Genomic DNA, 15,852 nt, shown 5'->3' on the forward strand with positions numbered 1-15,852 from the left:
TCTGGGCAGGATCCTATTTCTCTGCCCCCTTTCAGCTCAGCTTTCCCCCCAGATTTGTTTGTTGTCACCTTGCTTCCTTGTCTCCCTCATTCTCCTCCTCATTGCATGCCAAGCACATGCTGATATTCTCACTTATCCAAAGCTGCTCTTGTCAAAATTCCCACGATCTTCACATTGCCAATGGCTACTTCTCTGCATCTCTTCTTTATCTCCCAATCTCCATTTTACTTTTTGAAGGATTTTCTTCTGGCTTCTAGGACTCGTCACTTTCCTGGATTCCCTCCTACCTTACTACTGTTTCTCAGTCACGTATACCTTATATAATAATCCTCAAGTTTGGGGCTATATAGAACTGTGTGTTTTGTTAAGAATTAAAAAAAAAAAAGAGATGAATGGCCTCACCCCAGACATTCTGAGTCAGAATGGGTGGTCAGGGTACTCATGTCCCACTGTGTTTTAAAATAAATGGCGTGAGTGGGAATTCCCTGGCAGTCCAGTAGTTAGGACCCCATGCTTTCACTATTGAGGGCACAGGTTTTGGAACTAAGATCCCTCAAACTGCTTGGTGTGAGCAAAAATAATAAATAAACAAACAGCACAAGTCCTGACACAGATCAAAATTTGAAACCTAGCACCATCCAGGATTTAAAAAATTACTTTTTCATAGCCTAATTATATAATATGTATAATAATAAAATCAATACAATATTCCTTTTATACATTGTATGTAACCATAATCCCATTTATAAGTGTCATAATTGGATGTCATGATAATCTCATTTTAGATTTCTATGATTTTAGTTGAGTTATCAAGGATGCAAGAGGGTACACATTCCAAAAAACCAATCATAAAAATAAATTCCCTTGTTTCCATCCTCTGCCTAAACATAAAAACAGCAGCAACTCTGGATCTGGAGTCAGAAGACCAAGTTCATTTTACAGATGTGATTTTCCTGTTCTGGAGATGTCATTTAACCTTTCTTAGATCTCAATTTTGTCTCATCCACATTATGAGTATTGTTATAATCCCTGTTTAGACATGATTCATTGTTCTATTGACCTGCTTCCATCTCTGCTTGACACTATTTGCTGTTTCAAGGTTCCAGGACAACTGCTGGAAATGGACCCATTCATCAGTTTCTATCTCTGGAGGAGTTAGACACAAGACTCTGTATCCAAGATGCTGTTTTGATACTTAGGATAGTCTGACATAATTATTTGAATATATTATTGAAAGATTATTTTGATAAAAGGTGAGAGGCTAGATTGTAGTTTCATTGTTTTGGAGCACAGACTTTTTGCAAGACTAGATAAAACAGAGTTTAGATTCATTTCTAAGAAAAACGTCTGACAAATCTCAAAAAAGTCCATGTTCATCTTTTTTTTGGTCCCATTTGTGTGTTTGTGTGCAAGTGTTTGTGTAAGAAACAACCTGCAGGATTCTGATTACAGTGTGGAAAGTGACTGGATGAACAAGTGCAAAAATAGTAAGGCCATTTCTTTTTTTTTTTTTGTAAGGCCATTTCTTAAAGAAAACCGCTCTGAACAGATCTGATTGAAGTTTTTGTTTGTTTCTCTCTTCTTCTCAATCTATAAAATGAGCAGTCACTAGCAAGCTGCCATAAACACAGTTTGTACAACTTGCCTTGGCATCTTTATGAAGTCCCAGCTCTCTCCTTTGAAATGATCTGACCACCATCTTCCATGAAGAGAGTGCTCAAGGCAGGTATGACAATATCACGGAGCTTTGCTGTCCAATGTGGTAGACTTTAGTTACCCAAAGGCTGTTTAGATTTAAACTTAATGAAAGTGAAATACAATGAAAAATTCACTTCCTTGGTCAGGTTAACCATACTTTAAGGGTCAATAAAGCACAGGTGGCTAGTGGCTAGAAGCATGTAGTCAAGCATCAAATGATTACTGCTAATTACAAAAACCAGACATCTCAGGTTAATCATTCTTGTGCTTTTCTGTGTATGGGAAGATGCAAGAAATTGGAGTCATTTGAAAATTTCCCTTAGATATGCGTCTTAACTATCTAGGGGACAGTAAATTTAAAGCACAGATTGCTTCCTGATTTGTTTTGGTTTTTTTTCCCCATCCTGAGTTCCCCTCAAGGCACACTGTCCTGGGCAACTACAGTAGCTAATGGCTTGATCCTTTTAGACTGGAAAGGCAGGTAACTTTTTATTTTTCCCAATACTAATTTCATCCTTCTTGGTCTTCTCTTGTCTTCTGCTGCCTCTGCAGACAGTCCTCAGAAAACAGAGCACACCCTTCAAGCACCTTGGCATTACCGTAACTGGCCCCCAGTTAGGGACCCCCCTTAGTCTGGTCCCCAAATTGTAGCCTTTGTCTGGTTTCTAAGTCTCCAGTTTTGTGAAAACTATTCGTTCTCAGAGGCCCAAGATGTTAAGAATGGTCCATTAAGCAGACTCCTGTAGCTCTTCGAAATAAGAACGGTTCCTGTATCTGGTGCCCTCTGTGTACCAGGCACCGTAGCATACTCTCTATGTGCATGTTTCATTTATTTCTCTCATTAGGAGAAATGCTCTCATACTTACATGCGATTGGTAAGGATTTTCCTCTGTTTTCCAGATGAGAAAAGGGAAACCCAGAAAACTGAGTTACATGCTAAAGTTGATATAGAAATACTCTCCAGCCACGCCCCTTGCCCTTGCCAGAATGGTTCTGATCATGTTATGACTTGTACTGTGGCTGTTTGTTTATCCAGTGGGCTGTAATCTTCAGGAATGGGATAATATCGCATTTGTCTTTGTATTCTTTATAATTCCTGGCACAGCCCCTTTTACACAGCAGGGGTGCACTAACTGGGTGATGGAACAGTACTTAGAAAGCCTAACCTTCACACTTAGAATTCTCAAGTTTTTTCACATCCTTCAACAGAGAAGAAGAGCATTTTAATAAGATTCATGGAAGAAGTGAACTGAAAGCAAAATTTGCCGAGGAAATCTGAAAAAGTTTTTTTTTTTTTTCAGATTGGCTCTTGAGGTCAAGGAAGCAGGAAACGCTCCTGTGGGTGGAGGTGCCTAAGGAAGGCATCCTCTCACATTGGGTTCAAAGCCAAGTTCTTTGCTCCGTGAAGTCCTGTTTTCGTGGGGTTGAGACAAAAACCGCATTTATAGATTAAATTGTTGCTCATGCTGGTAAACTGAAGCAAACTGACTGCTTGGAGAGGGTGTGCGTTGTTAATTCAGCATCAAGCTGTTGTCCTGGAGGGGAAACATCTCTCTCCACCTCTTTCTGGTCTTCTAGTGGTTAAACTAATAATAAAACTGGCACAAGACAGAGTAACAGGAGGAAAACTTATTTTAATTAATTTGTGTGGCGGTCTGGTGGAAAGTGGACCTAAGAAGTGGTCAAGGCAGGCAACTTTTGTACTTTTTAGACAAAGAACCAGTACATTTGTGAGGAATTGATGGAACAAGACATTTTGGCTTTGGGTTCTTAGTGAAGAAATGAAACAGAGTTGGGCTTGAGGTAGTAAATTAAAGATGTAGCCAGGTTTGTTTAAAAAAGCCTCCCAGCTCAAATTCCCCATCTCTGAAGACAAGGGTGTCTTCTCCTTCTAGATGTAGGGAGGGCACCTTTCACATGGAGATTTATTTTCTGCTTTCAGGGAACAGAGAGGACGGTCAAAGCGTCTTTCTTGCATCAACTGTTTGTTAGGTAGCTATTTTTTAATGAAGTTTTAAAGGCTACTTTCCATTTACAGTTATTACAAACCATTGGCTGTGTTTCCTGTATTGTACAGGACATCCTTGAGCCTGTCTTATACTCAATAGTGTGTACCTCCCACTCCGCCCACCCCATGTTGCGCCTCTCCCCTTCTCCACTGGTTACCACTAGTTTGTTCTCTATATCTGTGAGTCTGCGTTTTTGTTATGTTTACTAGTTTGTCGTGTTTTTTTGATTCTACACATAAGTGATATCATATAGTGTGGGTCTTTCTCTGTCTGGTTTATTTCACTTAGAGTGTATGTGTGCGCCGTGTGTGACAGTCACTCAGTCGTGTCCGACTGTTTGCGACCCCATGAACTGTAGTCCACCAGACTCCCCTGTCCGTGGGATTCTTCAGGCAAGAATACTGGAGTGGGTAGCCATTCCTTTCTCCAGGGTATCTTCCCTACCCAGAGATCAGAACCCGGATTTCCTGCATTGCAGGCAGATTCCCACGAGGGAAGACCTTCACTTGGCATAGCACTCTCCAAGTCCATCCATGTTGCTGTGAATGGCAAACTTTCATTCTTTTTTTATGATTGAGCAGTATTATATATATGTATAAATCACATCTTTTAAGTAACTTTCAGTTCAGTTCAGTCGTTTAGTCGTGTCTGATTCTTTGTGACCCTATGGACTGCAGCACGCCAGGCTTCCCTGTCCATCACCAACTCCTGTACCTTGCTGAAACTCATGTCCATCGAGTCGATGATGCCATTCAACCATCTCATCTTCTGTTGTCCCCTTCTCCTCCTTCAAAACAAAGAATATGCCAAGAGGCATATTTGGGGGTGGTCTGCCCTGGGCTCCAACACTGTGCTGGGCATTATTGAAACGCAATTGGGAAGGGCTTTCTGATCTTCATGGACCATCTTTAGGTGGATTTTGCATTTACATTCCAAACACTTCTAACTAGCTGTCTTAGCTAGTCAAAACCAGTTGTCTTAGCAAAGCCATTAAGGAGCTAATGTTGAATAAAATGGACAGATTATTTATTTTTTTATTTTTTGCTTTGTCTTCCAAAGCTACAGGTTATCTTTGACCACAGATGAGAAAGAATGGATTCATCAAACCCGGATACAATTAAGAATTTATTATACAAAAAAGATGGCATATCATCAAATCAATGTGGAAAATTTGGTTTATTTAGTGCATAGTGCTGGATAAACACATAACCTTGCCTGAAACAATCCCCTCTTTGCTAGTAGCTTCCTTGTCCTGCCCCCTTCTGCCTATAAAACTTTTATTTTCTAAGCTATTCAAAGCTCCTTTCTATTTGCTAGATGAGATGCTGCTGATTCATGAACCAGTGAATAAAGCCAATAAGATCTTTAAAATTTACTCAGTCGAGTTTTGTTTTTCAACAATCATCAGTTACTGGGACTTCCTTGGTGGTTCAGTGCTCCCAATGCAGGAACCCCAAGTTTGATCTCTGGTCTGGGAACTTGAGTATGTTTTGGTGCCCAAGTGCAAGAATGCTTAGGGTATATGTATTTAAGAAACAGCCTGATGTGTGCTCAATTTGTCAAGAGAGTGCATCTTTTTATATGCTTATTGGCTTCCCTTGTGGCTCAGCTGGTAAAGAACCCGCCTGCCATGCAGGAGACTTGGGTTTGATCCCTGGGTTGGGAAGATCCCCTGGAGAAGGGAAAGGCTAACTATTTCAGTATTCTGGCCTAGAGAATTTCATGGACTGTATAGTCCATGGGGTTGCAAAGAATCAGACACGACTGGGTGACTTTCACTTCATATGCTTGTTGGCAATTCTGAAAAATGTCTGTTCATGATTCTTACCCCTTTTTCTGTTGGGTTGCTAGCATTTTATTAATAGTAGGAATTCTATATTAGGTGTAGCCAGCTGCCAAAATCTTATTGCACGTTTTGAACTTTTTGCATTGTAAGAGTATTAACTATTAAAATAACCAAAAATAGCTTACTAGCAGTTTTAAACATTGGTGTGCTTGAGAATTACGAAGGAGGAAAAAGTTTTCCTCAGCCTTCTTAGGGTTCCTTGCTGGGTCTGAAAATTAAACTGACAAAGACAGATTAACAGGAGAAAACACATTTTATTGGATTTTTATAAGTTCATTAAAGAATGAAGATGTGAAGAAATGACCAGAGCAGGAAAGTTTCGTATCTTTTAGACAAGGGAACAATAAATCTGTGAAGAATTGACAAGCAAATGGGTTTGGGCTAGGGACTAATCCAGCTAGTGCTAGTTAGTCCTTCTCTTCCTTAACTAGGAAGATAAAAGTTAGCAAGGGTTGTTGCAGATCCTTCTGGTTGGTGTCTGGGCTGATAAATGTTTGTCTCTAGTCAAAGGAGAATTTATTTCTTGCCTTTAGGCAGGAAAGGGCAAGCTTTTCTGAATCTACTGATGCTTAATTGCTATCAGTTCAAAATAATTTTTTTAAAGAGGGTGACATATTTAGGGTGACATATTCTGATTTCCTCAGACTCATCTGGAATGCCAAAAATGCATATTCCCAGACCTCAACTCTGGAGAGTCTATCAGGTTGAGGTGGGACACAGCAATGTGTATTTTGAACAATTGATCAACTTAAGATTGGTTATCCCTGGAGAAATATTGTCTTAGAGGGTGTATAGGGGATAGGGGACACCTGGGGAGTTTTTCACTGTGCAAGAGTGGAAGAGGAGGAAATGAGTTAATTCAGAGAAATTGTGCAGTGAAATAGAGAAGTTTGGGGAGCTATGGTTAGAGAGCATCTCCTTTCCAGTCTAATAAGAGGACAGTTGAATGTTGAACGTGAACAAGTCTCGATTACAAGTATGAGAAGGGAAAGGTTATAAATCAATGCCAGGAAGGATTATTCAGGAAGTGACTATGTGAGAAATAAAAGTTGGCTCAATAAGAACCTTAACTGAGAAGCACTATATTCATTCATTGTACAAATATGTGTTGAACACATACTGGGTTTAGGTACTGAGCAAGATGTTGGGCATGCAAAGAAAATAAAAATGATTCCTATGCCAAAAAACAATGGGAAAGGCTGATTCACAAAGAGGTAACCCAATAAGGTTTACCATATGCTATAGCAGCAGTTAAAAGTACTATGGTGGCACAGGGAATGCTACTCAATATTCTGTAATAATTTATACGGGAAAATAATCTGAAAACGAATAGATATACATATATGTATAGCCAAATAACTTTGTTGAAACTAACATAACATTGTAAATCAACTATAGCTGCTGTTCAGTTGCTAAGTAATGTTGTACTCTTTGTGACCCCATGGCCTGCAGCAGGCCAGGCCTCCCTGTCCCTCACTATCTCCTGGAGTTTGCCCAAGTTCATATCCATTGAGTCAGTGATGCTTTAGAGGGGGAGGGGAGATTGGCAGTGAAGTGGGAAAGGAAATCAACCAGATCCTAATGCTGGCCTAAGGAATTTTATCTTATTCAATGTGACAGGGAAACTACTAGAGGATTTTAAGGTGGGGAGTGGATGAGATTTGATTTAAATCAGAGAATGAATTGGGGTTGCAGGCAGGAAATATGCTGGGAACCCATTGTAAGGAGTCCAGGACTAGGGACCAAGAAGCCAAGATGGCAGTAGGAGCCGCAGAGGTGAGAGAGGCGAAGGGTCTGGTTACCCTGGTGGAGAAGGTAGGACCCGCTATTGGAGCAGACGTGGACAGTGAAGGGAAGATAAGAATCCAGGCTAGGGCTCTCCCCCACTGTCTCTGCTCCTATCTCTCACCTTGAGTGGCTACCAGACACAGTCTGATCACTTCCCTGGGGCCTCAAGCCTGCCCTCTCCTCCTCCATCCCTAATCACATTGCTGACTAAATGATATTTTAGATCAGTGATACTTCTAAACAAAGCTAATCACATCACTCCCCTCCTTAAAATTCTTAGGTGAGACCCTAATTGTCCTCAGATCAAAGCCCAAACTCCTTAGGGAAACGGAAAGGAATTGCAAGTACAGGTTTTCTACATTGATTCCTCATTTAATCCCTCCCAGAATTCCGTAAGGAAGTGATTATCCCCATTTTACGGGTAATACACTGAAACCAGAGGTGAAAGAATTTGCCCAAGATTACAGGGTCACAGAGCCATTAAATGGCAGATGCTTGTTCACAAGAAGCCAGTGGTTTCCAAATAAGGTTGTAAGAGGAGTAATTGTTGAGGCATGAGGGAACCCCCAGGGCAACAATTTCTGGGGGAGGAGGTGACTTTTTTAAAAAATAGAGTTTAATTTTTAGAACAGTATTACATTCATATCAAAACTGAGTGGAAGTACGGAGATTTCCCATGCATTCCCTTGTGTCCCAACATATGCACAGCCTTCCCCATTATCAACATTTCCCGACAGAGTGGTGCATTTGTTACAACTGATGAATCTACATTGGCACATCATTATCACCAAGAGTCCACAGTTTACAGTAGTGTTCACTCTTGATGATGCCCATTCTATGAGCTTGGACAAATGTATATTAGCATGTAACCACCATTATAGTATCGTACAGAGCAGTTTCATGGCCCTAAAATTCCTCTGTGCTCTGTCTGTTCATTCCTTCCTCCCTGCCCACCCCTGGCAACCACTGATCTTTTCTGTCTCCATAGTTTTGCCTTTTCTAGAATTCATATAATTGTATTCATGCAGTATGTAATGATTGGCTTCTTTCCAGATTGGCTTCTTTCACTTGCTCAGTCGCTTTAGTCACGTCCAACTCTTTGAGACCCAGTAGACTGTAGCCCACCAGGCTCCTCTGACCATCAAATTCTCCAGGCAAGAATACTGGAGGGAGTTGCCAAGCCCTCCTCCAGGGGATCTTCCCGACCCAGGGATCGAACCTGCGTCTCCTGCATTGCAGGCAGATTCTTTACCCACTGAACCACCTGGGGAGCTCTCTTTCACTTAGTAATATGCATTTAAGGTTCTTTCATGGCTTTTAATGTGCATTTAAAGTCTTTTTGTGGCTTGATATCTCAATTTTTTAAAATGCTGAATAATATTCCATTTTCTGAATGGACTAAAATTTATTTATTCATTCACCGAGTAAAGTACATCTTGGCCACATCCACGTTTTGGCAATTAAGAATAAAGCTGCAATAAACATCCCTGTGCAGGCTTTTATGTCGACGTGTTTTTAAACCCCTTTGAGTCAATACCAAGGAATGTGATTACTTAATCATTTGGTATGAATATGTTCAGTTTTGTAAGAAATTGCCAAAGTGGCTGTGTCATTTTGCATTTCTTCTTGCTCTACATCTGACCAATATTTGATGCTTTCAGTGATCTGAAATTTTACCATTTTAATAATTGTCTAGAGGTATCTCATTCTTTTAATATGCATTTCTCTATGACATGTGACATAGAGCATCATTTCATGTGCTTATTTGCCATCTATAGATCCTTTTAGGTGAGGTGTCTGCTAAGGTCTTTGGTCGGTTTTTTTTTTTTTCAGTGCGGTCGGTTTTTTTAAACCAGTTATTTGTCTTCTTATTTTTGAGTTTTAAGAGTTCTTTGAATATTTTAGATAATATTCCTTTATCAGATATGTCTTTTGAAAATATTACCTCCCAGTCTGTGGCTTATCTTTTCATTTTTTTCACAGAGTCTGTCACAGTGCAGGAAAATTTAATTTTAATGAAGTCCAGCTTATCAATTCTTTCTTTCATGGATCATACCTTTGGTGTCATATCTAAAAAGTCATTGCCAAACCCAAGGTCATCTTGCAGGAGTTTTGTAGTGTTGTGTTTTACATTTAGGTCTGGGATCTGCTTTGAATTAATTTTGGTGAACCTTTATGTCTAGATTCCTTTTTTAGTGAGTGGATGTCCAGTTGTTCAAGTATGATATGCTGGGTATGTTGTTCATGGCTTTGACCGACGTGGGCACAGCTATAACTGTGACAAAAAGATCAGTCATGGCTTCCATCTTTGTAGTGGTTTCTTGAAGGAGTGTGTGGTCTTAACGCAGACTGGGTGTCCGCTCAAGCACTTCCAGCTCTCCTGAAGAGATAACACAGCAGAGAGTCGGGAGAGTGCCTGCCCAGGGAGGAAGCTTAAGGGGCTTTGGAGTCATGGAAATGTTCTGCCTCTTCATCTGGGTGGTTGTGACGTGTAAAAATTTGTGTGCTGTATGGATGTTATGTTGCAATTACAAAACTAATAAAGGGGCAGTACAGTGTACAGGTTAAGAGACCAGGCTCTGGGCTCAGGTAAATCTGGGTCTGAATCCTTAGCTCTTGACTTGGACAGGTCACTGCCTCTAGACCTTAGGTTTCTTACTTGTAAAATGGGTATTATACTTTCTACCTTCATGGTTAAATGCGTGTGTGTGTTAAGTCACTTCAATCATGTACGATTCTTTGCAACCACATGGACTGTAGCCTGCCAGGCTCCTCTGTCCATGGGACTCTGCAGGCAAGAATACTGGAGTGGATTGCCATGCCCTTCTCCAGGGGATCTTCCCCACCCAAGGGTCGAACCTTCATCTCTTAAGTCTCTTTTATTAGCAGGCAGGTTCTTTACCACTGGGCTCAGATGGTAAATAATCTGCCTGCAACTTGGGAGACCTGGGTTCGATTATTGGGTTAGGAACATCCCCTGGAGAAGAGAAAAGCTACCCATTCTGGTATTCTGACCTGGAGAATTCCATGGACAAAGGAGCCTGGCAAGCTACATTTCATGGGGTCACAAAGAGTCTGACACTACTGAGCGACTTTCTTTACCACTAGCACCACCTGGGAAGCCCTTGGTCATATGTGTAAGGCTTGCTGCTGCTGCTGCTAAGTCGCTTCAGTCGTGTCTGACTCTGTGAGACCCCATAGACGGCAGCCCACCAGGCTCCCCCGTCCCTGGGATTCTTCAGGCAAGAACACTGGAGTGGGTTGCCATTTCCTTCTCCAATGCTTGAAAGTTAAAAGGGAAAGTGAAGTTGCTCAGTCGTGTCCGATTCTTAGCGACTCCATGGACTGCAGCCTACCAGGCTCCTCCGTCCATGGGATTTTCCAGGCAAGAGTATAAGGCTTAGCAAATCTTAAATTTAAGAATTTAATAACTTGTAAAAGAACTAATTCTTCTTTGCCTATATTATCACTGAAGACAAGACAAGAATACATTTTATCAGGAACATTTGTTCGGTTCGGTTCAGTTCAGTTGCTCAGTCATGTCCCACTCTTTGCGACCCCATGAACTGCAACACGACAGGCTTCCCTGTCCATCACCAACTCCCAGAGGTGCCCAAACTCATGTCCACTGAGTCAGTGACGCCATCCAACTACCTCATCTTCTGTCGTCCCCCTTGTCCTTGTTAGATACCAACTTATTAGATACCAAGCAAAAATGTTAGATACCAGCTTATCAGATGGCAAGCAAAAATGTTAGATACCAGCAAAAATGTTTACCAGCTTGTTAGATACCAGAAAAAATGTTTTTGTTGGTGAAAAGATGGTACAATTCTTTCTGGCATGTCTGAGATTCTCTTAGTTTACATTTCTGGAATGCTGTCTGTCCCAGCCAGCCAGGAGAAGAGGTTCCCTGCTCTCCTGCCACATGACCACGTGACCTCGGGGCAAGGCCCTGAAACTTCCCTTTTCTGTAAGGCAAGGGCAATGCTCTATGCAGCTGCTATTGATGAGATGATCAGTACAAAATAAAAAGTGGAAAGCATGATTCAAAATTGTGATTTGTTGTTGGCTGCCATTTCCTTCTCCAGAGGTCAGTCTGAGGAGGGGAATTAGAGAATCCTTCTGGCATCCTCTAGTGGGCACTCTGTTATCACATCTTCCCAGGGAATTGACAGTGTCATACCACGTGGAGGGACACAGGAATTTCTTCTTCCTTCTAAATACACAAGATTCTCTCTGTTCTCTCTGCCTGGACTGGAAGAGCTCATATGAGGGTGAGACTATTTCACACACCCTGGGTGTCAGATGTCTTCTTCATGAGGGATTTCCTGATGGGTTTAAGTGTGTCGCTGAAGAAGCGAGTAATGTCCGAGAGAATAAACTCTGTCCTTTGTTGTTGCTCAGTGTGGGGTGAAAGGGACAGTGTTCCTTGGAAGCTGGTTAAAAAAACAGTTCAGGAAAGAGTTTTAGAGCACTTGTGATTCTGGTAAGGTCCTGAGGAACAGCAGGATTAGGAAGTAGAAAAGAGGCAATCAGCCGAAAAGAACTCTGGACTTTAAAAGCCTCATTAGGTGTGTTTGTTATGCTTTCTCCAAAGTCAGAAAGTGTAAGTGTGATGGAGTGAGAATCTGTTAATCACAGTTTAAAGCTGTTCCAGCTGCCAACCCCCAGCAGCTGCTAATTATTTATCAGATAAGGTTGTCCCACGTAAAAAGTTCCACTGAGGTTGAAGGTCTGTGGACTTGGTATGACTTAACCAAATCCACAAAGTGTTTCTGGTTTTAGATTTTAGAAATAGCTTAATCAGATCTTACATAAGAAAAAAGTCATGCAGCTGGAGCATAGGTTAAGCTTTGTGAGGGTTTCAAGTAGCCAATAATGTTACGGATCACAGGACTCTCAGAGTTGGCAGGAAATCCCAGATTGTGACTAGGACACGATGCAAAGCAGGTAGTCCCTTTATGCCCACATCCCTGGATCTCAACACCAAGGCAATTCAGTCAGCCACAGGAACTGTGCTTTAAGAGAAACCAGACTTTCTCAACCTCAGCACTAGTGACTTTCGGGCTGGATAATTCTGCGGTGTGGGGTCCATCCTGTGCCTTGGAGAACGCTGGCAGCATCCCTGGCCTCTCCCCTCTAGATGGCAGTGGCACCTCTGCTGCCCCACCTTGAGACAACCAGAAATGTTGCCAGACATTGCCAAATGTCTCCTTAGAGGCAAAATCCCTTGGCTGAGAATCACTGCAGTAAGACTCAAGATAGGATATCATCTTATGAAATTTTGTTTTTAATTTTGTTATTGGGAAGACTGTTTTAGCTGGAGCATCTCAGGGAGACTGGGGTAAGAGGAGGAAAAAAATCATCCTAAACCAGGCTGGACTGCAGCATTAGTATTCTGACTTGGTCCTTGGAGATCATTGGTTAAACCTCTGCTTTACAGATGAGGAAACTTCACCTTACAGGGAGGTTTATCATTTATCTAAGCAGGGCTTGTGATGTGGAAAACACTGGAGAACTCCCACGGAACATTTTCTTTTTCCCTTATCCAAAATGAAATCCACTTGAAGAATTAAAGAGGAAATCCTTTATTTAAAGACACTGTTTTCTCTTTCATGGTGTTGGCAATGAAGCTTACAGCTCTGAAAAATGTAAAGAGTTCTGTTTCATGCATGGCTTTCTGTGTGACTATGATGGGAAACTCAGTATAATATTCTCTGATCACTGAGGTCTGTTGAACATGCCAGCATGAAACTAAGGGCTTTAACCTTAGTGTATCATTTAACTGTTGCTTAATTGGGTAGTTGCCCAATGGGTAACTACTGTTACCATCCCCATCTTAAAGATAAGGAAATTAAGTCTTAGTGAGGTTGGGTTGCCAAAGGCCAAGCCTTATAAATGATGGGCCTGGAGTTCAAATTCATGTGGCCGTACCCAACTCAAATTGAGATTAATATCTTAATAGGAAGTGTAAACCAGACTGCCCACCCCTCATCACCCACTGACGGAGTCATCTTTCTGATCCTGGCACTCCAGGCCTGACACACTGTGGCCCCACTCCTGCTCTCAGTCCTCCCCATTCCTCCTCCTCTCACCCTCTGTGTCCTCTGAGATGAAATCACTGCCTCTGCTCCCCTTTCCTTTCCTGCTTCTGGCTTCTCCTCACCAGGACGGCCTTTTCCCTGTGAGTCTATATAGAAATCCATGCTGGATGTGTCTTCCTACATGAAGGCTTCTTGCTTTCTCCACTTTGGGAAAAATATCAATACATCCTTCCTGGGAATGGATCAGGATGCTGGGTGTACTTTAGAAGCAGGGATTTAGTTCTCCTGGATGACAGAGGAAGAAGGGCCAAGGAGGATGGATGGGCTGGAAGGGACACAGATAAGCAGGTTAAAACATTTCACTGGGAGAGAGTAGATGGCATAAAGAGTTGAGGGCTGGGGGAGGGAAGGTTCTGCATCATGTCATTGTGCCGGGTTTATTAACACAGGGCCCTAAGGGGTCTGGGAGGGTCACCAATATTGTCCATCATTGATCTGACTACCCTGTGCTTTAATCAGAATTGTCCAGCAGTGCAATTAGGAGACTATAACTGGGACCAAACCTGCAGAATTCTTCAGATTATAAGCTTCTTGAGGGCAGAATTTGGTCTGCTTTGTTGAATCCTCAGGTCTTAGACATGTGCCTGGCACATTGTAGGGACTCCATATGTGTATGTTGGATGAATAAACAGAGACATAGGGAGACAGCATCATTTTCACATGATATACATCCAGGAGAGTTTTTAAGAGTTCAAAAAGCATGGGTAAAACTCTGTGGATTTTTTCTGGAGTCCTGCAAACTTCAAATAGTGGATACTTCTTGCCAGGTAGAACTTCTCTCCAGGAACTGTAGGTGTCCAAGCAGCAGGGTTTCCTTGGGGATGTTCCACCTCCCCTCAGCCTCCACCTGTATCTTTCTTCTTATGTTGAAAACATGACCTTTTATGTGGTCACACACAGGGATTAGATTATTTTTTGGTAGATTATGGTAGGCAACAGTAGGTGGAGGTGGATAATATTCTATGGACTCAGATCAAATTCTGCCCAACATCGAGTGTATTAAACACTCGTTTAATACAGCTCAAGTCAATATAGCCGTGTACTCAGTGAAGTCCCAGCTCTCTAAGTCAGGGTTGGGAGGCATAGATGCAGTAATAGCAGGGAGGACGGATTCAGCTAACTTAATATGCATCATGCATATAGAGTCTTCTCAGTGGCTGGATATAGGACCGTTCATGGAACAAGCCTCAGGTACCATTCCCAGAGACAAAGGGCCAGTGGAGACCCTCAGCTGGTTCAGGCAGCAGGTGGCATTTGTACTGCAGCGAATCCACTTCTGTTGAATATGAAGGGTGGACATGATCAGATTTGTGCTTTAGAAAATCTGGTTCTAGTTGCTGTATGTGGAAGGAACTAGGGACCAGAGTGCATGGATGGACTAGCTGGGAGACAGCTGCAGGTTTCTTTTTGAAAATTTGTTTTGCATTTATTAATATTGCAGCTTAACAGATCTTTGGTATTACTTCTCATTTAAATAAAAAACACATTTTTGAGCATCTAGAATGTGCCAGGTATGGGAATACATATTTTCACAGGTACTATTTCATTTCATCTTCACTGTGACTCTGTGAGGTAAACAGAACACATGTTTTTATTTATTATTTGACTTCCAAAGGGGCTGCTGCAGTTTTCCAAGCAAGAGATGTTGGTAGCTTTGGCCAGGGCAGTGGAGGTGGATGAATGAGAGTTACCATCAACAGACTGTGGGGGAGCGAGGCCAGAGATCTCCACCTAGCTCTGCATGTCCAACCACCTCGTGTGAGCAAAGCAGATCTCGCAGTCCTCCAGGGGACATCGCACCACGGCAGGAAGTCCTGTTGGAAGAGCAGAGGATGGAAAATGTAGAAGTAAAAACCTTGAGTTCAAGTCCTCTATGACCACCTGCATTTGTGGCCTGGAGACCAGGCCACGTGACCCTCCCTTGGGCTCCATCCCATGTATTGAAGTCTGAGAGCAAGGCAGTCAAACCTCACGGAAGCAGGTGATGACGTGGTCCACTGAGGGAGGCCCTGGGGGCTGTAACGCTTCCCCAGGTCAGAGCTGTGCGCCATGCACTGTCCCCCGAGGCCCTTGTCCTGTCTTTGCAAGAAGGGCGGGGAGCCACCCTCTTAGCCTGCACTGCCTGCAAGGGACTGCTGGTGCTGTGTTCAGAATGAGGTCGCCACGCCACGCGGCCTGTGGGGAGGACAGAGCCGGGCCCGTCCGGTCTCTGTGTGGGAATTTTGGGAGGAAGTGTCTCTTCCTGGTTGGTCATCACGTTGAAAATGGGCGACTGCAGCTCGGGATGTGCAGGTCCGGAGCAGAAGGGCCTTTTGCGCAGAGAACAGCCGCCACCTCCCAGGAAGGCGCCCTCTTCTGGCCTGGAGCAGAACGTCACGGCCTGCGGTCCACGTTTCTCCCGTTTTCC

At 42.6% G+C, this 15,852-nt stretch overlaps 1 pseudogene; it reads right to left on the bottom strand.

The window, feature by feature from the left end:
- LOC122431632 overlaps window positions 1–15,496 on the bottom strand; it is a 32,148-nt pseudogene extending 16,652 nt beyond the window's left edge.
- Between the last annotated feature and the right edge of the window lie 356 nt (window positions 15,497–15,852).

Source organism: Cervus canadensis, chromosome 30, assembly GCF_019320065.1.
Source record: "Cervus canadensis isolate Bull #8, Minnesota chromosome 30, ASM1932006v1, whole genome shotgun sequence".
NCBI lineage: Eukaryota > Metazoa > Chordata > Mammalia > Artiodactyla > Cervidae > Cervus > Cervus canadensis.